The sequence below is a fragment of the Capricornis sumatraensis genome, chromosome 8, assembly GCF_032405125.1.
Source record: "Capricornis sumatraensis isolate serow.1 chromosome 8, serow.2, whole genome shotgun sequence".
NCBI classification, from domain to species: domain Eukaryota; kingdom Metazoa; phylum Chordata; class Mammalia; order Artiodactyla; family Bovidae; genus Capricornis; species Capricornis sumatraensis.
The window spans coordinates 5371304-5385707 of NC_091076.1; the positions used below are offsets into that span (position 1 = coordinate 5371304).

A 14404-nucleotide genomic window follows, 5' to 3' on the forward strand; every position below is an offset into this window, starting at 1 on the left:
CGCGAGACCCCGAGCGCACGGAGAGGCCTAAGACCCAGGTAGCGCCCGAGGGGCGCGCGGCGACGCCGCCTCCAGCCGCGATTTAAAGGGCAGCGAGAGGCGGAGGGATCCTTTCCGACCGCTCAATACGAATCCCTCCGCTGCGAGAGAAGCGAAGCGACGACGGGCCTCGTCCTCTCAAAATTCGCTTTTTTGTTCCTCCGCCGCGGGAAGCAGCCGGCGGGGGAACTCATTTCTTTCTCGGGTTTCTCCGCCTCCCCCACCCCCACCCAACCCCCAGTCCCGTAAAAGCAACAGAGGCGGCCGAAGAGGCACGAGCTGAAGTGGTGTCCCTCCGCTCGGCCGAGGGTACTCCTTTTCGTGTCCTTCCACCGTTCCCGGGCGGCGTCCGAGCGGCTCACCGGGGGCGGCGACGCGTCTGCGGCGCGGACGGTGAGGCTCCGGGGCTATGAGGTGAGGGCGCCCGGGCACCGGAGACGGCACGCGCGGCGCCAGGACCCGGGGCGCGGAGTCGCCAGGCCAGCGGCTGCCTCCGGGATTCCCTGAGGCCGCGCGCGAGGCGAGGTGAGGCCCGCGGCGCGGGGGCGCGGGGGGCGCGGCGCGGTGGGGGCGGGGGGCTCCGGCCGCGGCTGGGACTCATTTCCCGACAGCGGATGGAGCGGGTGGTGCTGCGGCGGGGGCCGCCATCTTGGATTTTACTCTTCCCATTTTTCTGTGGAATTATTTTTGGTGATTAATTTTCTTGGGGGACGAGGAAGTGTCGCTGGGCAGAGCGGGGCCCCCCCCCAGCGGCGCAGCGGCGGGGCGGCGGGGCCTCGACGCGCCCCGAGGAGGAACGGGTAGCGCCCGGCGGTGAGCAGGGGGGCGGACGCCGGCGCGGGCGTGCGGGGGGCGGCGGGGCGCCGGACGCGGGCGGCGGGCTGGGGGCGGGCCGGCAGGAGCGCGGGGGGCGCCGGGCCGGGCCGGGGCTGGGGGGGCCGGGGCCGGGGCCGCGCGGGCGGTGGGGCCGGCGGGGGGAGGGTCGCGGCGGCGAGCGGGGGGCGCGGGCCCTGCAGTGGGCGCCGCGGCCGGAAGGGAGCGGTAGCGGCCGCCGGGCAGCGCCGGGCCGGCCCGCGGCCGCACGAGGGGAGCAGCCCCGCCGCTCGCGATTGGGGGACTCTGTTTTCCCTCTTCTCCAATGGGCAGCCGTGAACGGTCTCGCCCAATCTGCTGTCTCCGCCGCGCTCAACTTCGGGTTGTTTTTGTTTGGGCTGGAGCCTCACTCCTGGTCTCCTCCCGGGCCCGTCGTCCGCCCCGCTCCGTGCCTTCTCCTGACGGCGGCCCCGGCACCTTGGCCCGGGCTGGCTTCCCTGGCCCCGGGCTCCCCCCGCCCCGTGCGCTTCGGCCCGGTCCCCCTCGGTCTGTCGGTGTCTCGGGTCCCGAGGATACGGTCCCCTACATCCCCGGAGATGATGAGCCGCGTCAGCCCCAACCGTGCGAGTGGGGGAAACGTGAAGAAGGTTACAACTGGACCCGACTTGCTGGGACGGTATAGAAGCACTTGGGACCCAGAGGAAGTCACTCTTTGTCGGTTTGGGTTCGTTTGCCCCAGTTTTGAAGCTCTGGCTTCCGACCCATTGAGTAGGGGAAACTTTTTAAAGAATACCGAGGAGGCGAACGTGTGTTCTTTGAAATTAAGTTTTTCAGAACTTGCCAAACGAAATTCTCTCCCGGCGGCGGGTGGAGGGTGGGGTGGCGGGGAGGATCTTTATTTAGAGTAGGACGCAGAGGAATTGATTGATTGTGATTGTGCTACTTTTCATCAGGACCTTTTTCAGACGTAAAGCGTTTCGATATAAAGTACAGTGGAGCATGGCTTAATAAGATCATTAATGGAGACAGTTGCCAGCTGAAGCGCTTTTTTTCCTTCCCCCTTTGGTCTTTAATAGTAAGAACACGCCTATAACTTCTGGTGATTAATTGTCCAAGTGTAAGCATTGACTTCATTTTTGGGGCTCCAAAATCACTCCAAATGGTGACTGCAGCCATGAAATTAAAAGACGCTTACTCCTTGGAAGGAAAGTTATGACCAACCTAGATAGCATATTCAAAAGCAGAGACATTACTTTGCCAACAAAGGTCCGTCTAGTCAACGCTATGGTTGTATGGATGTGAGAGTTGGACTGTGAAGAAAGCTGAGCGCCGAAGAATTGATGCTTTTGAACTGTGGTATTGGAGAAGACTCTTGAGAGTCCCTTGGACTGCAAGGAGGTCCAGTCCATCCTAAAGGAGATCAGTCCTGGGTGTTCATTGGAAGGACTGATGTTAAAGCTGAAACGCCAGTACTTTGGCCACCTCATGCGAAGAGTTGACTCATTGGAAAAGACCCTGATGCTGGGAGGGATTAAGGGCAGGAGGAGAAGGGGACGACGGTCGATGAGATGGCTGGAGGGCATCACCGACTCGATGGACGTGAGTTTTCCTGAACTCCAGTAGTTGGTGATGGACAGGGAGGCTTGGAGTGCTGTGATTCATGGGCAAAGAGTTGGACAGGACTGAGCAACTGAACTGAACTGAAGCATTTTGAAGAAGGAAGGGGGAATCAGTTTTGCCTGAAATCATCACAGATAATTTGTACCTACCAGGAAATTGAAGAGTTACTTAGTATAGACACAAGTTTACTTTGTAGCCAAATGTTTACCCCTTCACCACAGGTGTGGTCCTGTCACTGTGGGGCTCTCTAGATTCCAAGATTAAAGTCCACAAACGCTTTGATCCCAGCTCATCTGGGAACTCAGGCCCTTTTTCCAGTTTCTAATCACTCAGCATTGTCTTCTGACGTCCGAGCTCGAGCCCCAGCCGTTTCCCCTTCTGCTGTCTTTTGATCATGTCTTGCCCAGCACTCCTGCACTCCAGACCCCGGAATGACACTCCTCAGAAAGGCCTCATGAGAGTGTGACCTTCTGGGTAACTCTTCCACACCACACAGAGCTCTTAACACAGGTGCCGAGACAGCCCTCAGGTTAGAAGGCACACCTCCTGTGTGTTCCCTGAGCAGTTGTCACGTTGAATTTGATTTTTTACCCGCCCATCCCATCTTTTTGGTAGCTTACTGAGTTATCTTCTCTGCTCAGAGGAGGTGCTCAATAGACACTTGATGAAAAATAGTAATTTATTAATAGAGCTTGGTGATTTATATGTAGTTCTTCAAAATACACGCATTCTACTATCATTACAACGTTGTTGTCGTCAACAAAACCACATAGTTTGAGACCGAAAGGAGTAATGGGGATATTTACGCTTCATTTTTTACCCATAAATTTTGAAACTAAACTCAAAGCCATTTCCAAGTGCTGTCTTGCCTGTGTTTTCATTCGTCTTCTGTGCACGCGGAAGTGCTTATGTTTTGAACTCTCCACACCGGAAGCAAATAGCAGTGGGCATTGTGGGGGTCTAGCGGAACACGCATGTGAAGGAAGTGGCTGCAGGTTGTTTGTGGCTTTGAGCTTTGTGGGTGGGGCATGTTGGTTTACACGTTTTCCCTTGGGTCCTGTGTATCTGGGATTGAGTCTGGTTTCTGTTAGAGGGTCAGTTTGTGGCCTTGTGGGACATTAGCGTGTGGCCTGATTGTGTTGCAAAGCCATTTGTGTGTATAGCATGGTAGCAGCTCCCTGTCCACAGGAATGCCCTTCACACGGCTTAGGAAAGCAAATCCTTTCAGACAAATGCTGTCGATTCCGTTATCCTGTGCTGCCTGCCATGTATAAGCTTTACTTTCTCTCCTCTCATAAAATCCTTTGGTGGGCAGGAGCTACAGGTCTCTTGTCAGCCCTGGAACACTCTAATTGCTAAGTTTTCCACATTGTTAAAGATAGGGACCGTGTGTCTTTGTTCCAGTGTGTATCTTAGTTCCACAGACACACTAAGGAAATGAAGAGAGCGTGGACAGCTGTGTCTCAGGTGGAGCTCTGTGCAGTAGAAGCTTTATGTGTAAAGATGTAACTCAGTTTTTCGGCCTGATTTTTAGTTACTTTTTATTTGGAGGGAAAATGTATTTGCTGATGTGTCTTGGTGTAGGATATGGTTTTAATTGCAATAAAAAGCACACACTTAAATTTACTACTGTGTAAAGCTAGCCAGTGCACTTTAAATTGCAAGTATCAGGAGTTCTAACCATTAAACACAGTGATTTGAAAAGTAACTTTTTTCTTGGATAGACTGTCAACTTTGAAATCTTAAAAAACATACTCTGAAGCTCTTAAGTATGAAATGTGAATTGAACCCTGTGGTTTCATGACCGAGCTCCATGGAACAAGCTGTACAAGGAAGGGTCCTAGTGAACAAGTCAGGAGTTCCACTGGGCTTAGGCAAGTTTCACAACTTTCTTTAAATTCTATCAACTCTACATTCCATTCCCCCCAACTCCCCTCCAAAAACAAAACCCTTTACAAATCTGGTTTTATTTGAGTTCTTACTATAAGCCCTTTCCCCGTAATTTGGTGTTTCCTAGAAGATTAGACGGAGAAGGCAATGGCACCCCACTCCAGTACTCTTCCCTGGAAAATCCCATGGATGGAGGAGCCTGGTAGGCTGCAGTCCATGGGGTCGCTAAGGGTCGGACACGACTGAGCGACTTCACTTTCACTTTTCACTTTCATGCGTTGGAGAAGGAAATGGCAACCCACTCCAGTGTTCTTGCCTGGAGAATCCCAGGGACAGGGGGAGCCTGGTGGGCTGCCGTCTATGGGGTCGCACAGAGTCGGACACACCTGAAGTGACTTAGCAGCAGCAGATTAGAAGTGTTGGTTGAGAGGAAATGGTCATATTTAACCAATATCTAACTCTATTTTTCTACTAATGTGACTGGAGTTTGTCTTTGTCCAAATCAGATTACAGAAAGTCTGAGTAACTTTTCACTTACAAATGTATCTTGTTTTATTCAACAGACACGTCCTCAAATTTTAGTCACGCACATCTTATTTAACTTGCTTTACAGGACTTTACTATTTTAAAGGTGTGGAATAGAGAGAATCCATCTGTACAGGAAAGACTCATTACTTTGTTTTTCTAAACCCACATTAATGTCTAGTTTAAAAATAAAAACACTTTTGTTTTGATCCCCATGTTGCTCAGAGGCAGTGGATATATTGTCTTTATATAGTTGGTGATGGAAGCAGAACTGTTTGCGTTAATTCTAAAATATTCTCACAGAATGGAAAAAAAGTCACTGATTTCCATAGTCATTGATGCTCTGAATTATGTTTTGCTTCATGATTTTCCTCCCATTGGGTTGAAGGGCTCCTGGGGCCGCTGGAGGACTTTGGTCACTCGCTGCCTCTGTCTCCTGTGCCAGCCACATTGGGGGCTGGCAGCATCTGCGTGAGACGGACGCAGACGCAAGCACTGCACTGTCTTCTCTGAGGATGTGCATAATTTCATAGTATAGCTAGACAGACAGTCCCGGGGCTGGATGGAGGGCCGCTGGAGTAAGTATCGATACCTGTGTTCCAGTCTGCTCCTCCTTATTTGTTTAAAGCATTGATGGAGCCAAGCCTTAGTTTCTTCATCTGTAAAACAGCTTAACGTTAATCTCTGACACACTTGCAATTCTAAAGTATACTCTTCTACACTTAATCACCACCCATTTTCTCACTTCTAAGAGCTAACTTAGTCACTTTGCCATCTCTCCAATTGGTTTACATAGTCTTTCCTCCTTGTTTTGAAATATTATTAATTTGATGGTACAGCTTACAATCAGGCTTCCCTGGTGGCCCAGTGGTAAAGAATCCTCCTGCAGTGCAGGAGATGCAGGTTCAATTCCTGGGTCAGGGAGATCCCCTAGACAAGGAAGTGGCAACCCATTCCAGTATTCTTGCCAGGAAAATCCCATGAGGAGCCTGGTGAGCTACAGTCCACGGGGTTGCAAAGAGTCGGACATGGCTCAGCGAGGGCACGCACAGCTTATAGTCAGTCGGGTTTTAGAATCTGGAGACGGGGATCCCAGAAGTTTGATTCTTAAGGTCTGTATGGCTCCCACCTCTCTGTGGCTCCTATTTGTCAGTTGCATTTCTGCAGGATGTCCTATTTTCTGTATTATGAGAGCACACAGAGAAAAGAGCAAGTGAGAAGCCTCTTTGTGGGTGATGCACATGTGACTCCAGTCTCGAAGTCGTCCTCCCAGACTTAAGCCAGGACGCTCGAGTTCTAGACCCAGGCTTACTGTTTAAGGCACCTTGACTTGAGGAAGGCAACTTCATTCTGAGCTTCAGCCATCTCATTTGTAGTGATAATACCTGTCTCACCTAGCTCATAGTGTTGCCAATATGGGGAACCCTTGTTAGGTTCCCCAGATAGAAACAAACAGCTGACGTGGGCATCTTTATAGCAGCACCAGGTCTGTAGATCTCTGTGACACTAGGGTTGCCTCTCGGGTCTAAGGCAGAAGAGCCCTTCAGGTGAAGGTCATTCTGCTGCTGTTCTGCTCTCTTCTGTCTGCTCATCAGATACCTGGCTTTCTCAGGCTTCCCTTTGGTTTTGCAAAGGTCCCCCGCTCCGTAGTTGCCTTGTGCAGTTTCCCGAGAGCTGAAACTCTCGTGCGCCCTCTAGTGTTTCCTGGATGCAAGCAGTATTCCAGCACCACGAACAGTGCCTAGTGGCTCCGGGTAGTTTCTTGGTGAATACTGGATTGAGTTGATTCTCGGTCTGCAGAATGAGTCATTTTGTCTGTCTCATTTTTAACAAGGTTGGAATATCTGATACAGTTTAACCTCTGAAGAGTATTTTCAGGAAAAGCCCTTATGTTGCACGTTGTGAAGGGATATGTATATTTGGCAAGAAAACCAACTTACTGTTAGGAAGATGGAACCCCCTCCCCCCACCCACCTGCTGAAGAGTAAAGGGGGCTGATCCTTCAGCCGGTAGACGCTGGAGCTAGAGAGGCCAGATACAAACCCGCTTCTCCCTTCCCCTCAAAAAAGAGACAGAAAGACACCTCATTCAGAGGAGGATTTAGACCAAGCCAGTTGCCTCAGGAAACATTTGTTTCTGGGTGTAAACAGACACCGGAGTCTTTGATCCAGAGAGGTGATTGGGCCTCTGTATTCACGCTGTTTGGTGCCTCCTTCGTGATCCTCCAGTTGGAGGTTGGCCCCACGTTAGTCTCTCCTGTATCCTGCTGGTCTCCGTTATCGCTCTTACCAGAACTTACCGTTTCATACCTGCTTGTCTCTCATCTCATACTGCACTCTGAGCTCTGTGAAACCAGGGTCTTCCTCATCACCTATGAGGCAAAATATGTTTAAAACTTTGAGTCAGGCTTACATTGCTTTCCTGTATGGTCAAGAGTGTATATGTAGTCTTTCAATGTGGCCTTTTGTTTTTTTCTCATTCTCTTAAGGCTTCCTCTTATTTGTGAAATGAGGGTGATAATAGTCATATAAGTTATTGTATATTTCTAATGTTTTATGTTACAAATTGTGTTGTATAATTTACTATTTTGTGTTTGTGAATATTAAAGACCTATCGTATATTGAAGGTACTGTGATAGGGATAAATGATACGATATATATGAAGTTATTGGCACAGTTGTTGGATCATAGTGCGAGCAGCCAGGTGGCCCCTGTGGCGCTCAGCTCCCCGCTCGTGTCTGAGCGGACGCTCGCTCAGCTGTGTGTCGGGCACCGGTGCGCACTGAGCAGCCCGCACCCCCAAACACTATGAGTCGGGGGCTCCTGTGCAAGGCCTGTCTGCCTCTCAGGATGCCAGTGTGTGCTTCTGGCCTCTTTTCTTTTCTCTTCTCTCCGCTTTTATTTCAGTGGCCGTGATAAAGCTCAGAAAGTCTTCTTTTTGGTGTCATGTGTTGGTAGCGTATTACTTTGTCAAGAAGTGGCAAGTCTGTGGCGTAGACAGCGTTGAATTGCTCGCCGAGCTGCAGGCTCCTGTCGCGCTGCCACCCAGCCGCGTCCAGCTCTCTGCGGCCCCGTGGACTGTGGCCCGCCAGGCCCCTGTGTGCATGAGATCCCTTCAGACCAGAAAACAGGAGTGCGGCGCCATTGATTACTCTCTTCACAGCCGCTTCTCTCCTGAGTTTCAGCATCTTAGAATGCTGGGTACTGCCCCTCCCTCAAATTTAGCAAGTCCAGACTTTCTCATCTTTCCTGCAAATGTGTTCCTTCTTCAGTCCCTAATGCAGTTAATGGCCATCTTGCAGTCTCCCCAGCTAAAACTTGTGTCCCAACTAGAGACCTCTGACGTGAGTTCCTTTCTGTCCCTCGGCACCCGTATCTGATTTCTCACTAAGTCTTGCCAAGCTTGTATTTGAAACGTGAAACCTTTCCTCTCTTCCCATCTACTGCTACTCTTCGTTGCATTTAATTCTTTTAAGTGGTCTCTCTGCCCCCAGTCACATGCCTTTCCACTAGTGGGATACTTCTGGGAGTATAGTTGAGCATATTCTCTAGTCTTTCATCTGTATAACTTGGGGGGAAATAAAGTACCTACTTTACGGGGCATGACAGTTACATGATAAAGTTAATTTAGGAAGCACTAGGTGAAAGGGAGGGCTTCCCTGGTGGCTCAGTGGTAAAGAATCCACCTGCCAACACAGGAGACAGGATTTGATCCCTGGGTTGGGAAGATCCCCCGGAGAAGGAAATGGCAACCCACTCCAGCATTCTTGCCTAGGAAATCCCATGGACAGAGAGTCCAGCTGGCCACAGTCCATGGGGTCACAAACAGTTGGACACAACTTAGTGACTAAACAGCAGCAAGTGGATGGAGGAACTATTATTGTTTTAAGAAATGGAATTATAGTAAGAAAGATAATGTTTTATCAGATATACAACAAAGTATGTTTATTCTGTTGTATCAAAATATCTAGTTCCTCTGACTGTTAACATGTGAGGTATATTCAGTGATGTTTAATAATACATTGGTGCCGGAAGTCACGCTCCTCCTCTTCAGGAGCAGTAGGAAAAGCAGAGCTGATCTCAACTCTGTCATAAATGAGCACCTTGCTCCTTTTCATTTTCTTGAAACTTTGTACTTTTTCTAATGGATGAGGTGGTGTGATTTTTATTGTTTTCTTGTGGGGATTATGGTAGGATGAGGAACGGGGAACTTTTATTTGATGCTTGAAAGTTTTGTGAATGTATATCAGCATGCCTGGTCTTCTCTGTTTCTTACTTAGTTACATGAAAAGAGGAGATACCTGGAGACCTTTATTGTATTAGCAGTTTCTGCTCATTTAATCCTTGTGCCGGACTTCTCTTCCTTTTACTAATGAGACATTAGCGAGGTTGAGTGACTTCTCCATGGTCACATTGCTGGAGAGTAATGAATGGAGCCAGGGTGGGCCCCGGGTGCTCTGCGCCCTCCCGAGCCACAGCCCGCCCCGGGGTGTGCGCTGCCCTCTGCCCAGTCTGCCACCCGGCAGACTCAGTCTTGGGCCAAGACTCGGATTCAGCCCGGGATTCACGTTTTTTATTTTTCTCACCCTTGTCTTTGCCCATAAGAATTGATGATTCTTTGTTCTACTTCCCTCAGAGCTTCTCGGGAACTGTGGACTGTGCTTACAGGGTCTTGCCACTAGGTGTCATCTGTTGATAGAAGAGTAAAATGTGGTTTGGGTCCCAGAGAGGAGGGTAACAAAGGAAGCGTCCTTGATTTTGTTTATGGACACTCCTAGGTGAGCAGGTGGAGCAAATGTGGAGAAATAGGGAAGGAGATTGGGGCAGAACTTCCCTCGGCAACCACATCAGCTAAAACCTTTATTTTAGAGATAGCTGCCGAGACAGTTGGAGGCACAAATCTTTCTTACGGAGAATCCTTTGTTGTGATACATACTGGCGTACTTATGGTGTACGTAAATAAGGTGCTTTGAAGCAGTATTTTCTGTAATGAGGAGTTTTACATGCTCAGCTGTAGATCAGTGGCTGAATAAGTGTAAGTGTTGTAAACATCTGATTGTAGGCCTACCAGTGGTGGCTCTTTTGCTGTTTAAAATGGTCTGCTAAATGAAAAATTTAACAGTTTTAATTTTCACCTCTGTTGTAAACATATATAAATATGTAACGTTCAGTATGATGCTTCTAAGGAAGGTCTTGGTTAACAGTGCATGAGTAATTCGATGTTTAGTTGAGACACCAGTTGTATCTTCACAATCCATACAGCTCTCTCTCTAGCTATGTTGATACCTGCAGTTGAAGGGGGAAATGATTCTTAAAAATGTATTTTAACAACTGTTTAAAGGTGCTTAACATCTCCTCTAATGTGTTGGAATTTCATGCCTTTCTGGAGTCTAGCTGGAATGTGTGTACACTTCGGTTTACCTTTTCACGGTCTCCATATTGCTTTCCCGGGTGTGCTGTAAAAATACCACAGAGGTGGTGGCTTGTAACAGCAGACGCATCTTCTCTCACAGCTCCAGTGGACCGGAGTTAGGGGCTGGGCGGGGCTCCCTCCAGAAGCTCTCAGAGAGCCTTGTTCTTGGCCTCCCCCAGTGTCTGGTGTCCGTGCGTTCCTTTGCTTGTGGCTGCCTCTCTCCAGTCTTTTCGTCGTCTTCTCAAAGTGTATGTGGTGTCAAATCTCCCTCTGCCCTTCCCTTTTAAGATCACTTGTGATGACATTTATGGCCCACCAGGATAATCTCTTTCATCTCAAAAATCTGACTTAATCATATCTCCAAAGACCTCTTTGCTTGTAAACTAACATTCACAGGTTCCAGATTAAGACATGATAGCTATCTTTGGCAACCATTTTCCAGCCTCCTTTCGAGAAGTTATTGCAGCCAGTAACCTGGTTCCATTCCTGGGTCGGGAAGATCCCCTGGAGAAGGGAACGGTTACCCACTCCAGTGTTTTTGCCCAGAGAGTCCCATGGACAGAGGAGCCGGTGGGCTACAGTCCATGGGGTCACAAAGAGTCGAACACGACTGAGCGACTTTGACTCCACTAGCAGGATTAGTAACGCCATCTCTAGCTATCCTTTTATCCTGACCGGGTGGCTGGAGTATTATTGTGCATTGGTGGGGAACTGCTGTCTTCAGGCATCATCCTCTTGCTGGTCTGAGTGGGGTTTCGCCTCCTGAGACTGCTTGAGAAAGCTGTTGAGTTGACTGAAGCAAGATGCACATGAGTTTGTACAAAAGCTGGAAGAGGAAAGCAGAAATGATACTTTTTTAATAGCTCTTTTACGAGTGTCAAGACCCGTTCTTTGCTCTGAAGTTTGGTGTTAGATGCCCGGTGAGCACGGCATCTGCGTGACAACTCCGGATTTGGAGCAGCGCCCTGCCCTAGGTGAGGGCTTGCTGCTGAATTTAAGAGAATAATCATCCCTGAGATTTCTAGCACTACCACTGGTTGAACTCTGACAGGTCATCTGAATTCTTGAGATTTTTTTTCTGGCAGTGTTTACAGGAGCAAGTTTTAAGGTTACAGGTGTGGCAGCTTTCCTGGTAGTTTTCTAACAAATTGGCAATGCACAGTTACCCTGACCAACTGCGTTAAAGTCTGAACAGTGGAGTAGTAGTGATCCCAGATGCTTCTGGTGGCTTTGCAAGGCTTCAGCTGGTCTCATTGCGTGAATCATTACTGGAGGATTCTGTGGAACCTCAGCTACATGTTGGATGTGAGTGAGTTTGGAATGGCCGTTGACAAAGACTGGCAGGAGTTCTTCGGTCCGTATGTTATAGAGTCCTGTTGTCATTTCAGACTTGAAAGAACGGATGAGCTATATGTAGCAGTTAGGGTTGCGACTGGAAAGGGGGTACGGTACGCGTGGGCCTGTGCCACGCTGGGCTTTGTGACGGGTTCCAGTGATGTGAAGGTGTGCCTCACCTTGGTTGCGCTGTGTGGGAGAGGCAGGCGTCATCAAGGACCGCATGAAGAAGTGAGTACGGTTGTGATAAGCACCGTGAAGGAGAAACGCGAAAGCACGTATCGGGCAGTCTGCTGGGCGCGCTGACGGCAGAGCCGGGGTGTGCTCTTTGTTCTTTTGGGGTGCGTGTCTGTTTGCTGTTTCATCTTTGGACCGTGCTTTCTTTCATTTCTATGCCTTTTATTTGTGTTTGTCTTCTTGTGCTTATTTGAAATATAAAGCTCCTGGAAGTCTGGCGTTGTGACAGTGTGAGCATCAGAGTCCACAAGCATTGAAAACTTGCAGGATTTCAGTGACATTTTTTCACTTCCCATCTGCCTAGAAGTCTGGTTTTAATTGCTGTGAGTAAAGTTTTAGAAATTGGCTTTGACTTACATACACATGGATGATGCAGAAGGATTTTTGTGAGATCTGTTTTATTTTCCTTTTTATACTTATTCTTTATTACAAAAGTGTATGCTCATTTTGAAAAGTCAAACCTTTTGAAGAATATATCATATAACAGTCAAAAAATTGTTCGTAATCTCTTTCTCCAAAATAAGACTGTTAACTGTTTGGTGTATTGAATTGTTTTCTTAGCAAATTGTAACTGAATCACTTGAAAAATGTTTGTTCTGCTTTTTCTCAATAAAGATTTTCAAAAGTCCTCTAGCAAGCTAGAGCCTGCTTTTAAAAACGTGTCAACTTTTTCGTTTCAGCCACTTGGGAAATTGTTTGCTTGTCAGTGGATAATTTCTCTAAGATAAACTACCTTCAGACAAGTTCAGTTAGAAACTGGTTAGAGAGTTATTGGGTGATGTTACCAGAATTGTGTCAAAATTTTTGGTAGTCTTTCAGAATTGATGTTTTCATTTTTATAACAGATTTTTTAAAATCCCGATTTGTATTTAGGATACTCGTATGAAGAATTCCTGTCCAAAAGTTTTAAGTGAAAAAGAACTGAAACTAGAGTTTTCAAATTGGAGATGAGCAGCTGAGTTCAAAGGCACGAACAGTTTTGGTCCTTGAGAGTGTGCATAAAGGACGCTCTCACAGTGGGAGTCTGGAAGCATGTTGGCATTTGCTGAGGGTCCCTCACTGGACACACTGTCTATGAAGCAACTCGGTGCTTTCTTTGAAAACTTGAATTTCAAGTATTAGGCGGAGTGGGCTGTTTGTTTTTTTCCAATTATAAAGAAATAGGTTCACTGTAAATGTTTTGGGGAAAAGTCTTTTATATTAATCCTGTTCCCCCAAAACAGCCATTGCTGTCTGTTGGTGATTTGGAATTCATGATGGGGGGGTGTGTGTGCGCGTGCTTTTTACCTTAGTGGTATTAAAATGTGATCAAACTTTCCTCTTTAAACACAACTCTGAATAATTCTTTATATGCTTTCCTCTTTAAATGCATCTCTTGTTTTAGCAGTTTTCGGGTGTGTTTTGTATCATCATGAGTGGTGTGCCCTTTTCTTTACATTTGAATTCTCCAGGTCAGAATACTTTCCCTTCTCCAGGGGCTCTTCCCAACCCAGGGATTGAACCCCGGTCTCCTGCACTGCGGAGAAGGCAATGGCACCCCACTCCAGTACTCTTGCCTGGAGAATCCCGGGGACAGCGGAGCGTGGTGGGCTGCCGTCTGTGGGGTTGCACAGAGTCTGACACGACTGAAGCGACTTAGCAGCAGCAGCAGCAGCTCCTGCACTGCGGGTGGATTCTCGACCAGCTGAGCTACAAGGGAAGCCCTTTACATTTGACAGTAGAATCTGAAGCACGGGCATCCTTCCCCACCTGCACTGGTCCAATGAGCCCCTTCCTGTTGCTTCAGTGTCACGTAAACGCCCCTGTGAGCTTCCCTGGTGACTTAGTGGTAAAGAACCCACCTGCCAATGCAGGAGATACGAGTTCAGTCCCTGGTTGGGGAAGATCCCCTGGAGGAGGAAAGCAAGCCACTCCATTATTCTTGCTGGGAAATCCCATGGACAGAGGAGCCTGAATAACGCCAAGAAGAAACCCCAGGGGCGGGTAGGGGTAAGGGAAGGTGTCCCGTCCCAGAGCACACTGACAGCTGCCCAGCTGTGTCACTTTTGTGACACCTGTAAAAACGGGGCAAAGCCTTGTACAGACACTTTGGAATTCTTTCCATCAGGATACTGGTGATTTTAGTCCCTTCCTGATAACTAGTAAATCTGTTCATTTAAAAACAACAGAACAAAGATAAGCATGCTGTCTCAAATTGACCTATTCCCATCCTCTCAATGTTACAGATATCTTTTCTGGTACCTGAAATTTAGACTTTCTTTCTCTTATTTTAAACAAATGAAAAGACCTTAGGACTCTCTCTACTCATGATTCTTTATATTCCTTTCTGCCATCTAGTTCTTTCCCCATGAGCTCATGTTTCAAGACATCATGTCCATTTCAGAGGTTCTTTGTCCTTTCCAGAAGAGGCTCACAGCGGCCCGGACCCTCAGAGATCTGCCTGATGAGCCCTGCAGCCTGTGCCCAGCCAGGCCTCCTTCCTGAAACGCGGGTCCCTGATTCACTCTTGCTTCGCCTCCTTGCTTACTCTTTG

General features: G+C 48.3%; 1 protein-coding gene across 2 annotated transcripts in view; it reads left to right on the forward strand.

Moving 5' to 3' along the window:
• The first annotated feature begins 506 nt into the window (after nt 1-506).
• The window catches only part of KMT5B (lysine methyltransferase 5B), a 57414-nt gene continuing 43516 nt past the window's right edge, over nt 507-14404 (forward strand). Inside the window, exon 1 of one of the 2 annotated variants that reach the window (XM_068979124.1) lies at nt 507-564. The gene's annotated coding sequence lies outside the window, so the exon portion shown is untranslated. Of the gene's footprint in view, nt 565-738; nt 853-14404 lie in introns of those variants that run through there. The other variant, XM_068979125.1, reaches the window with a different exon arrangement.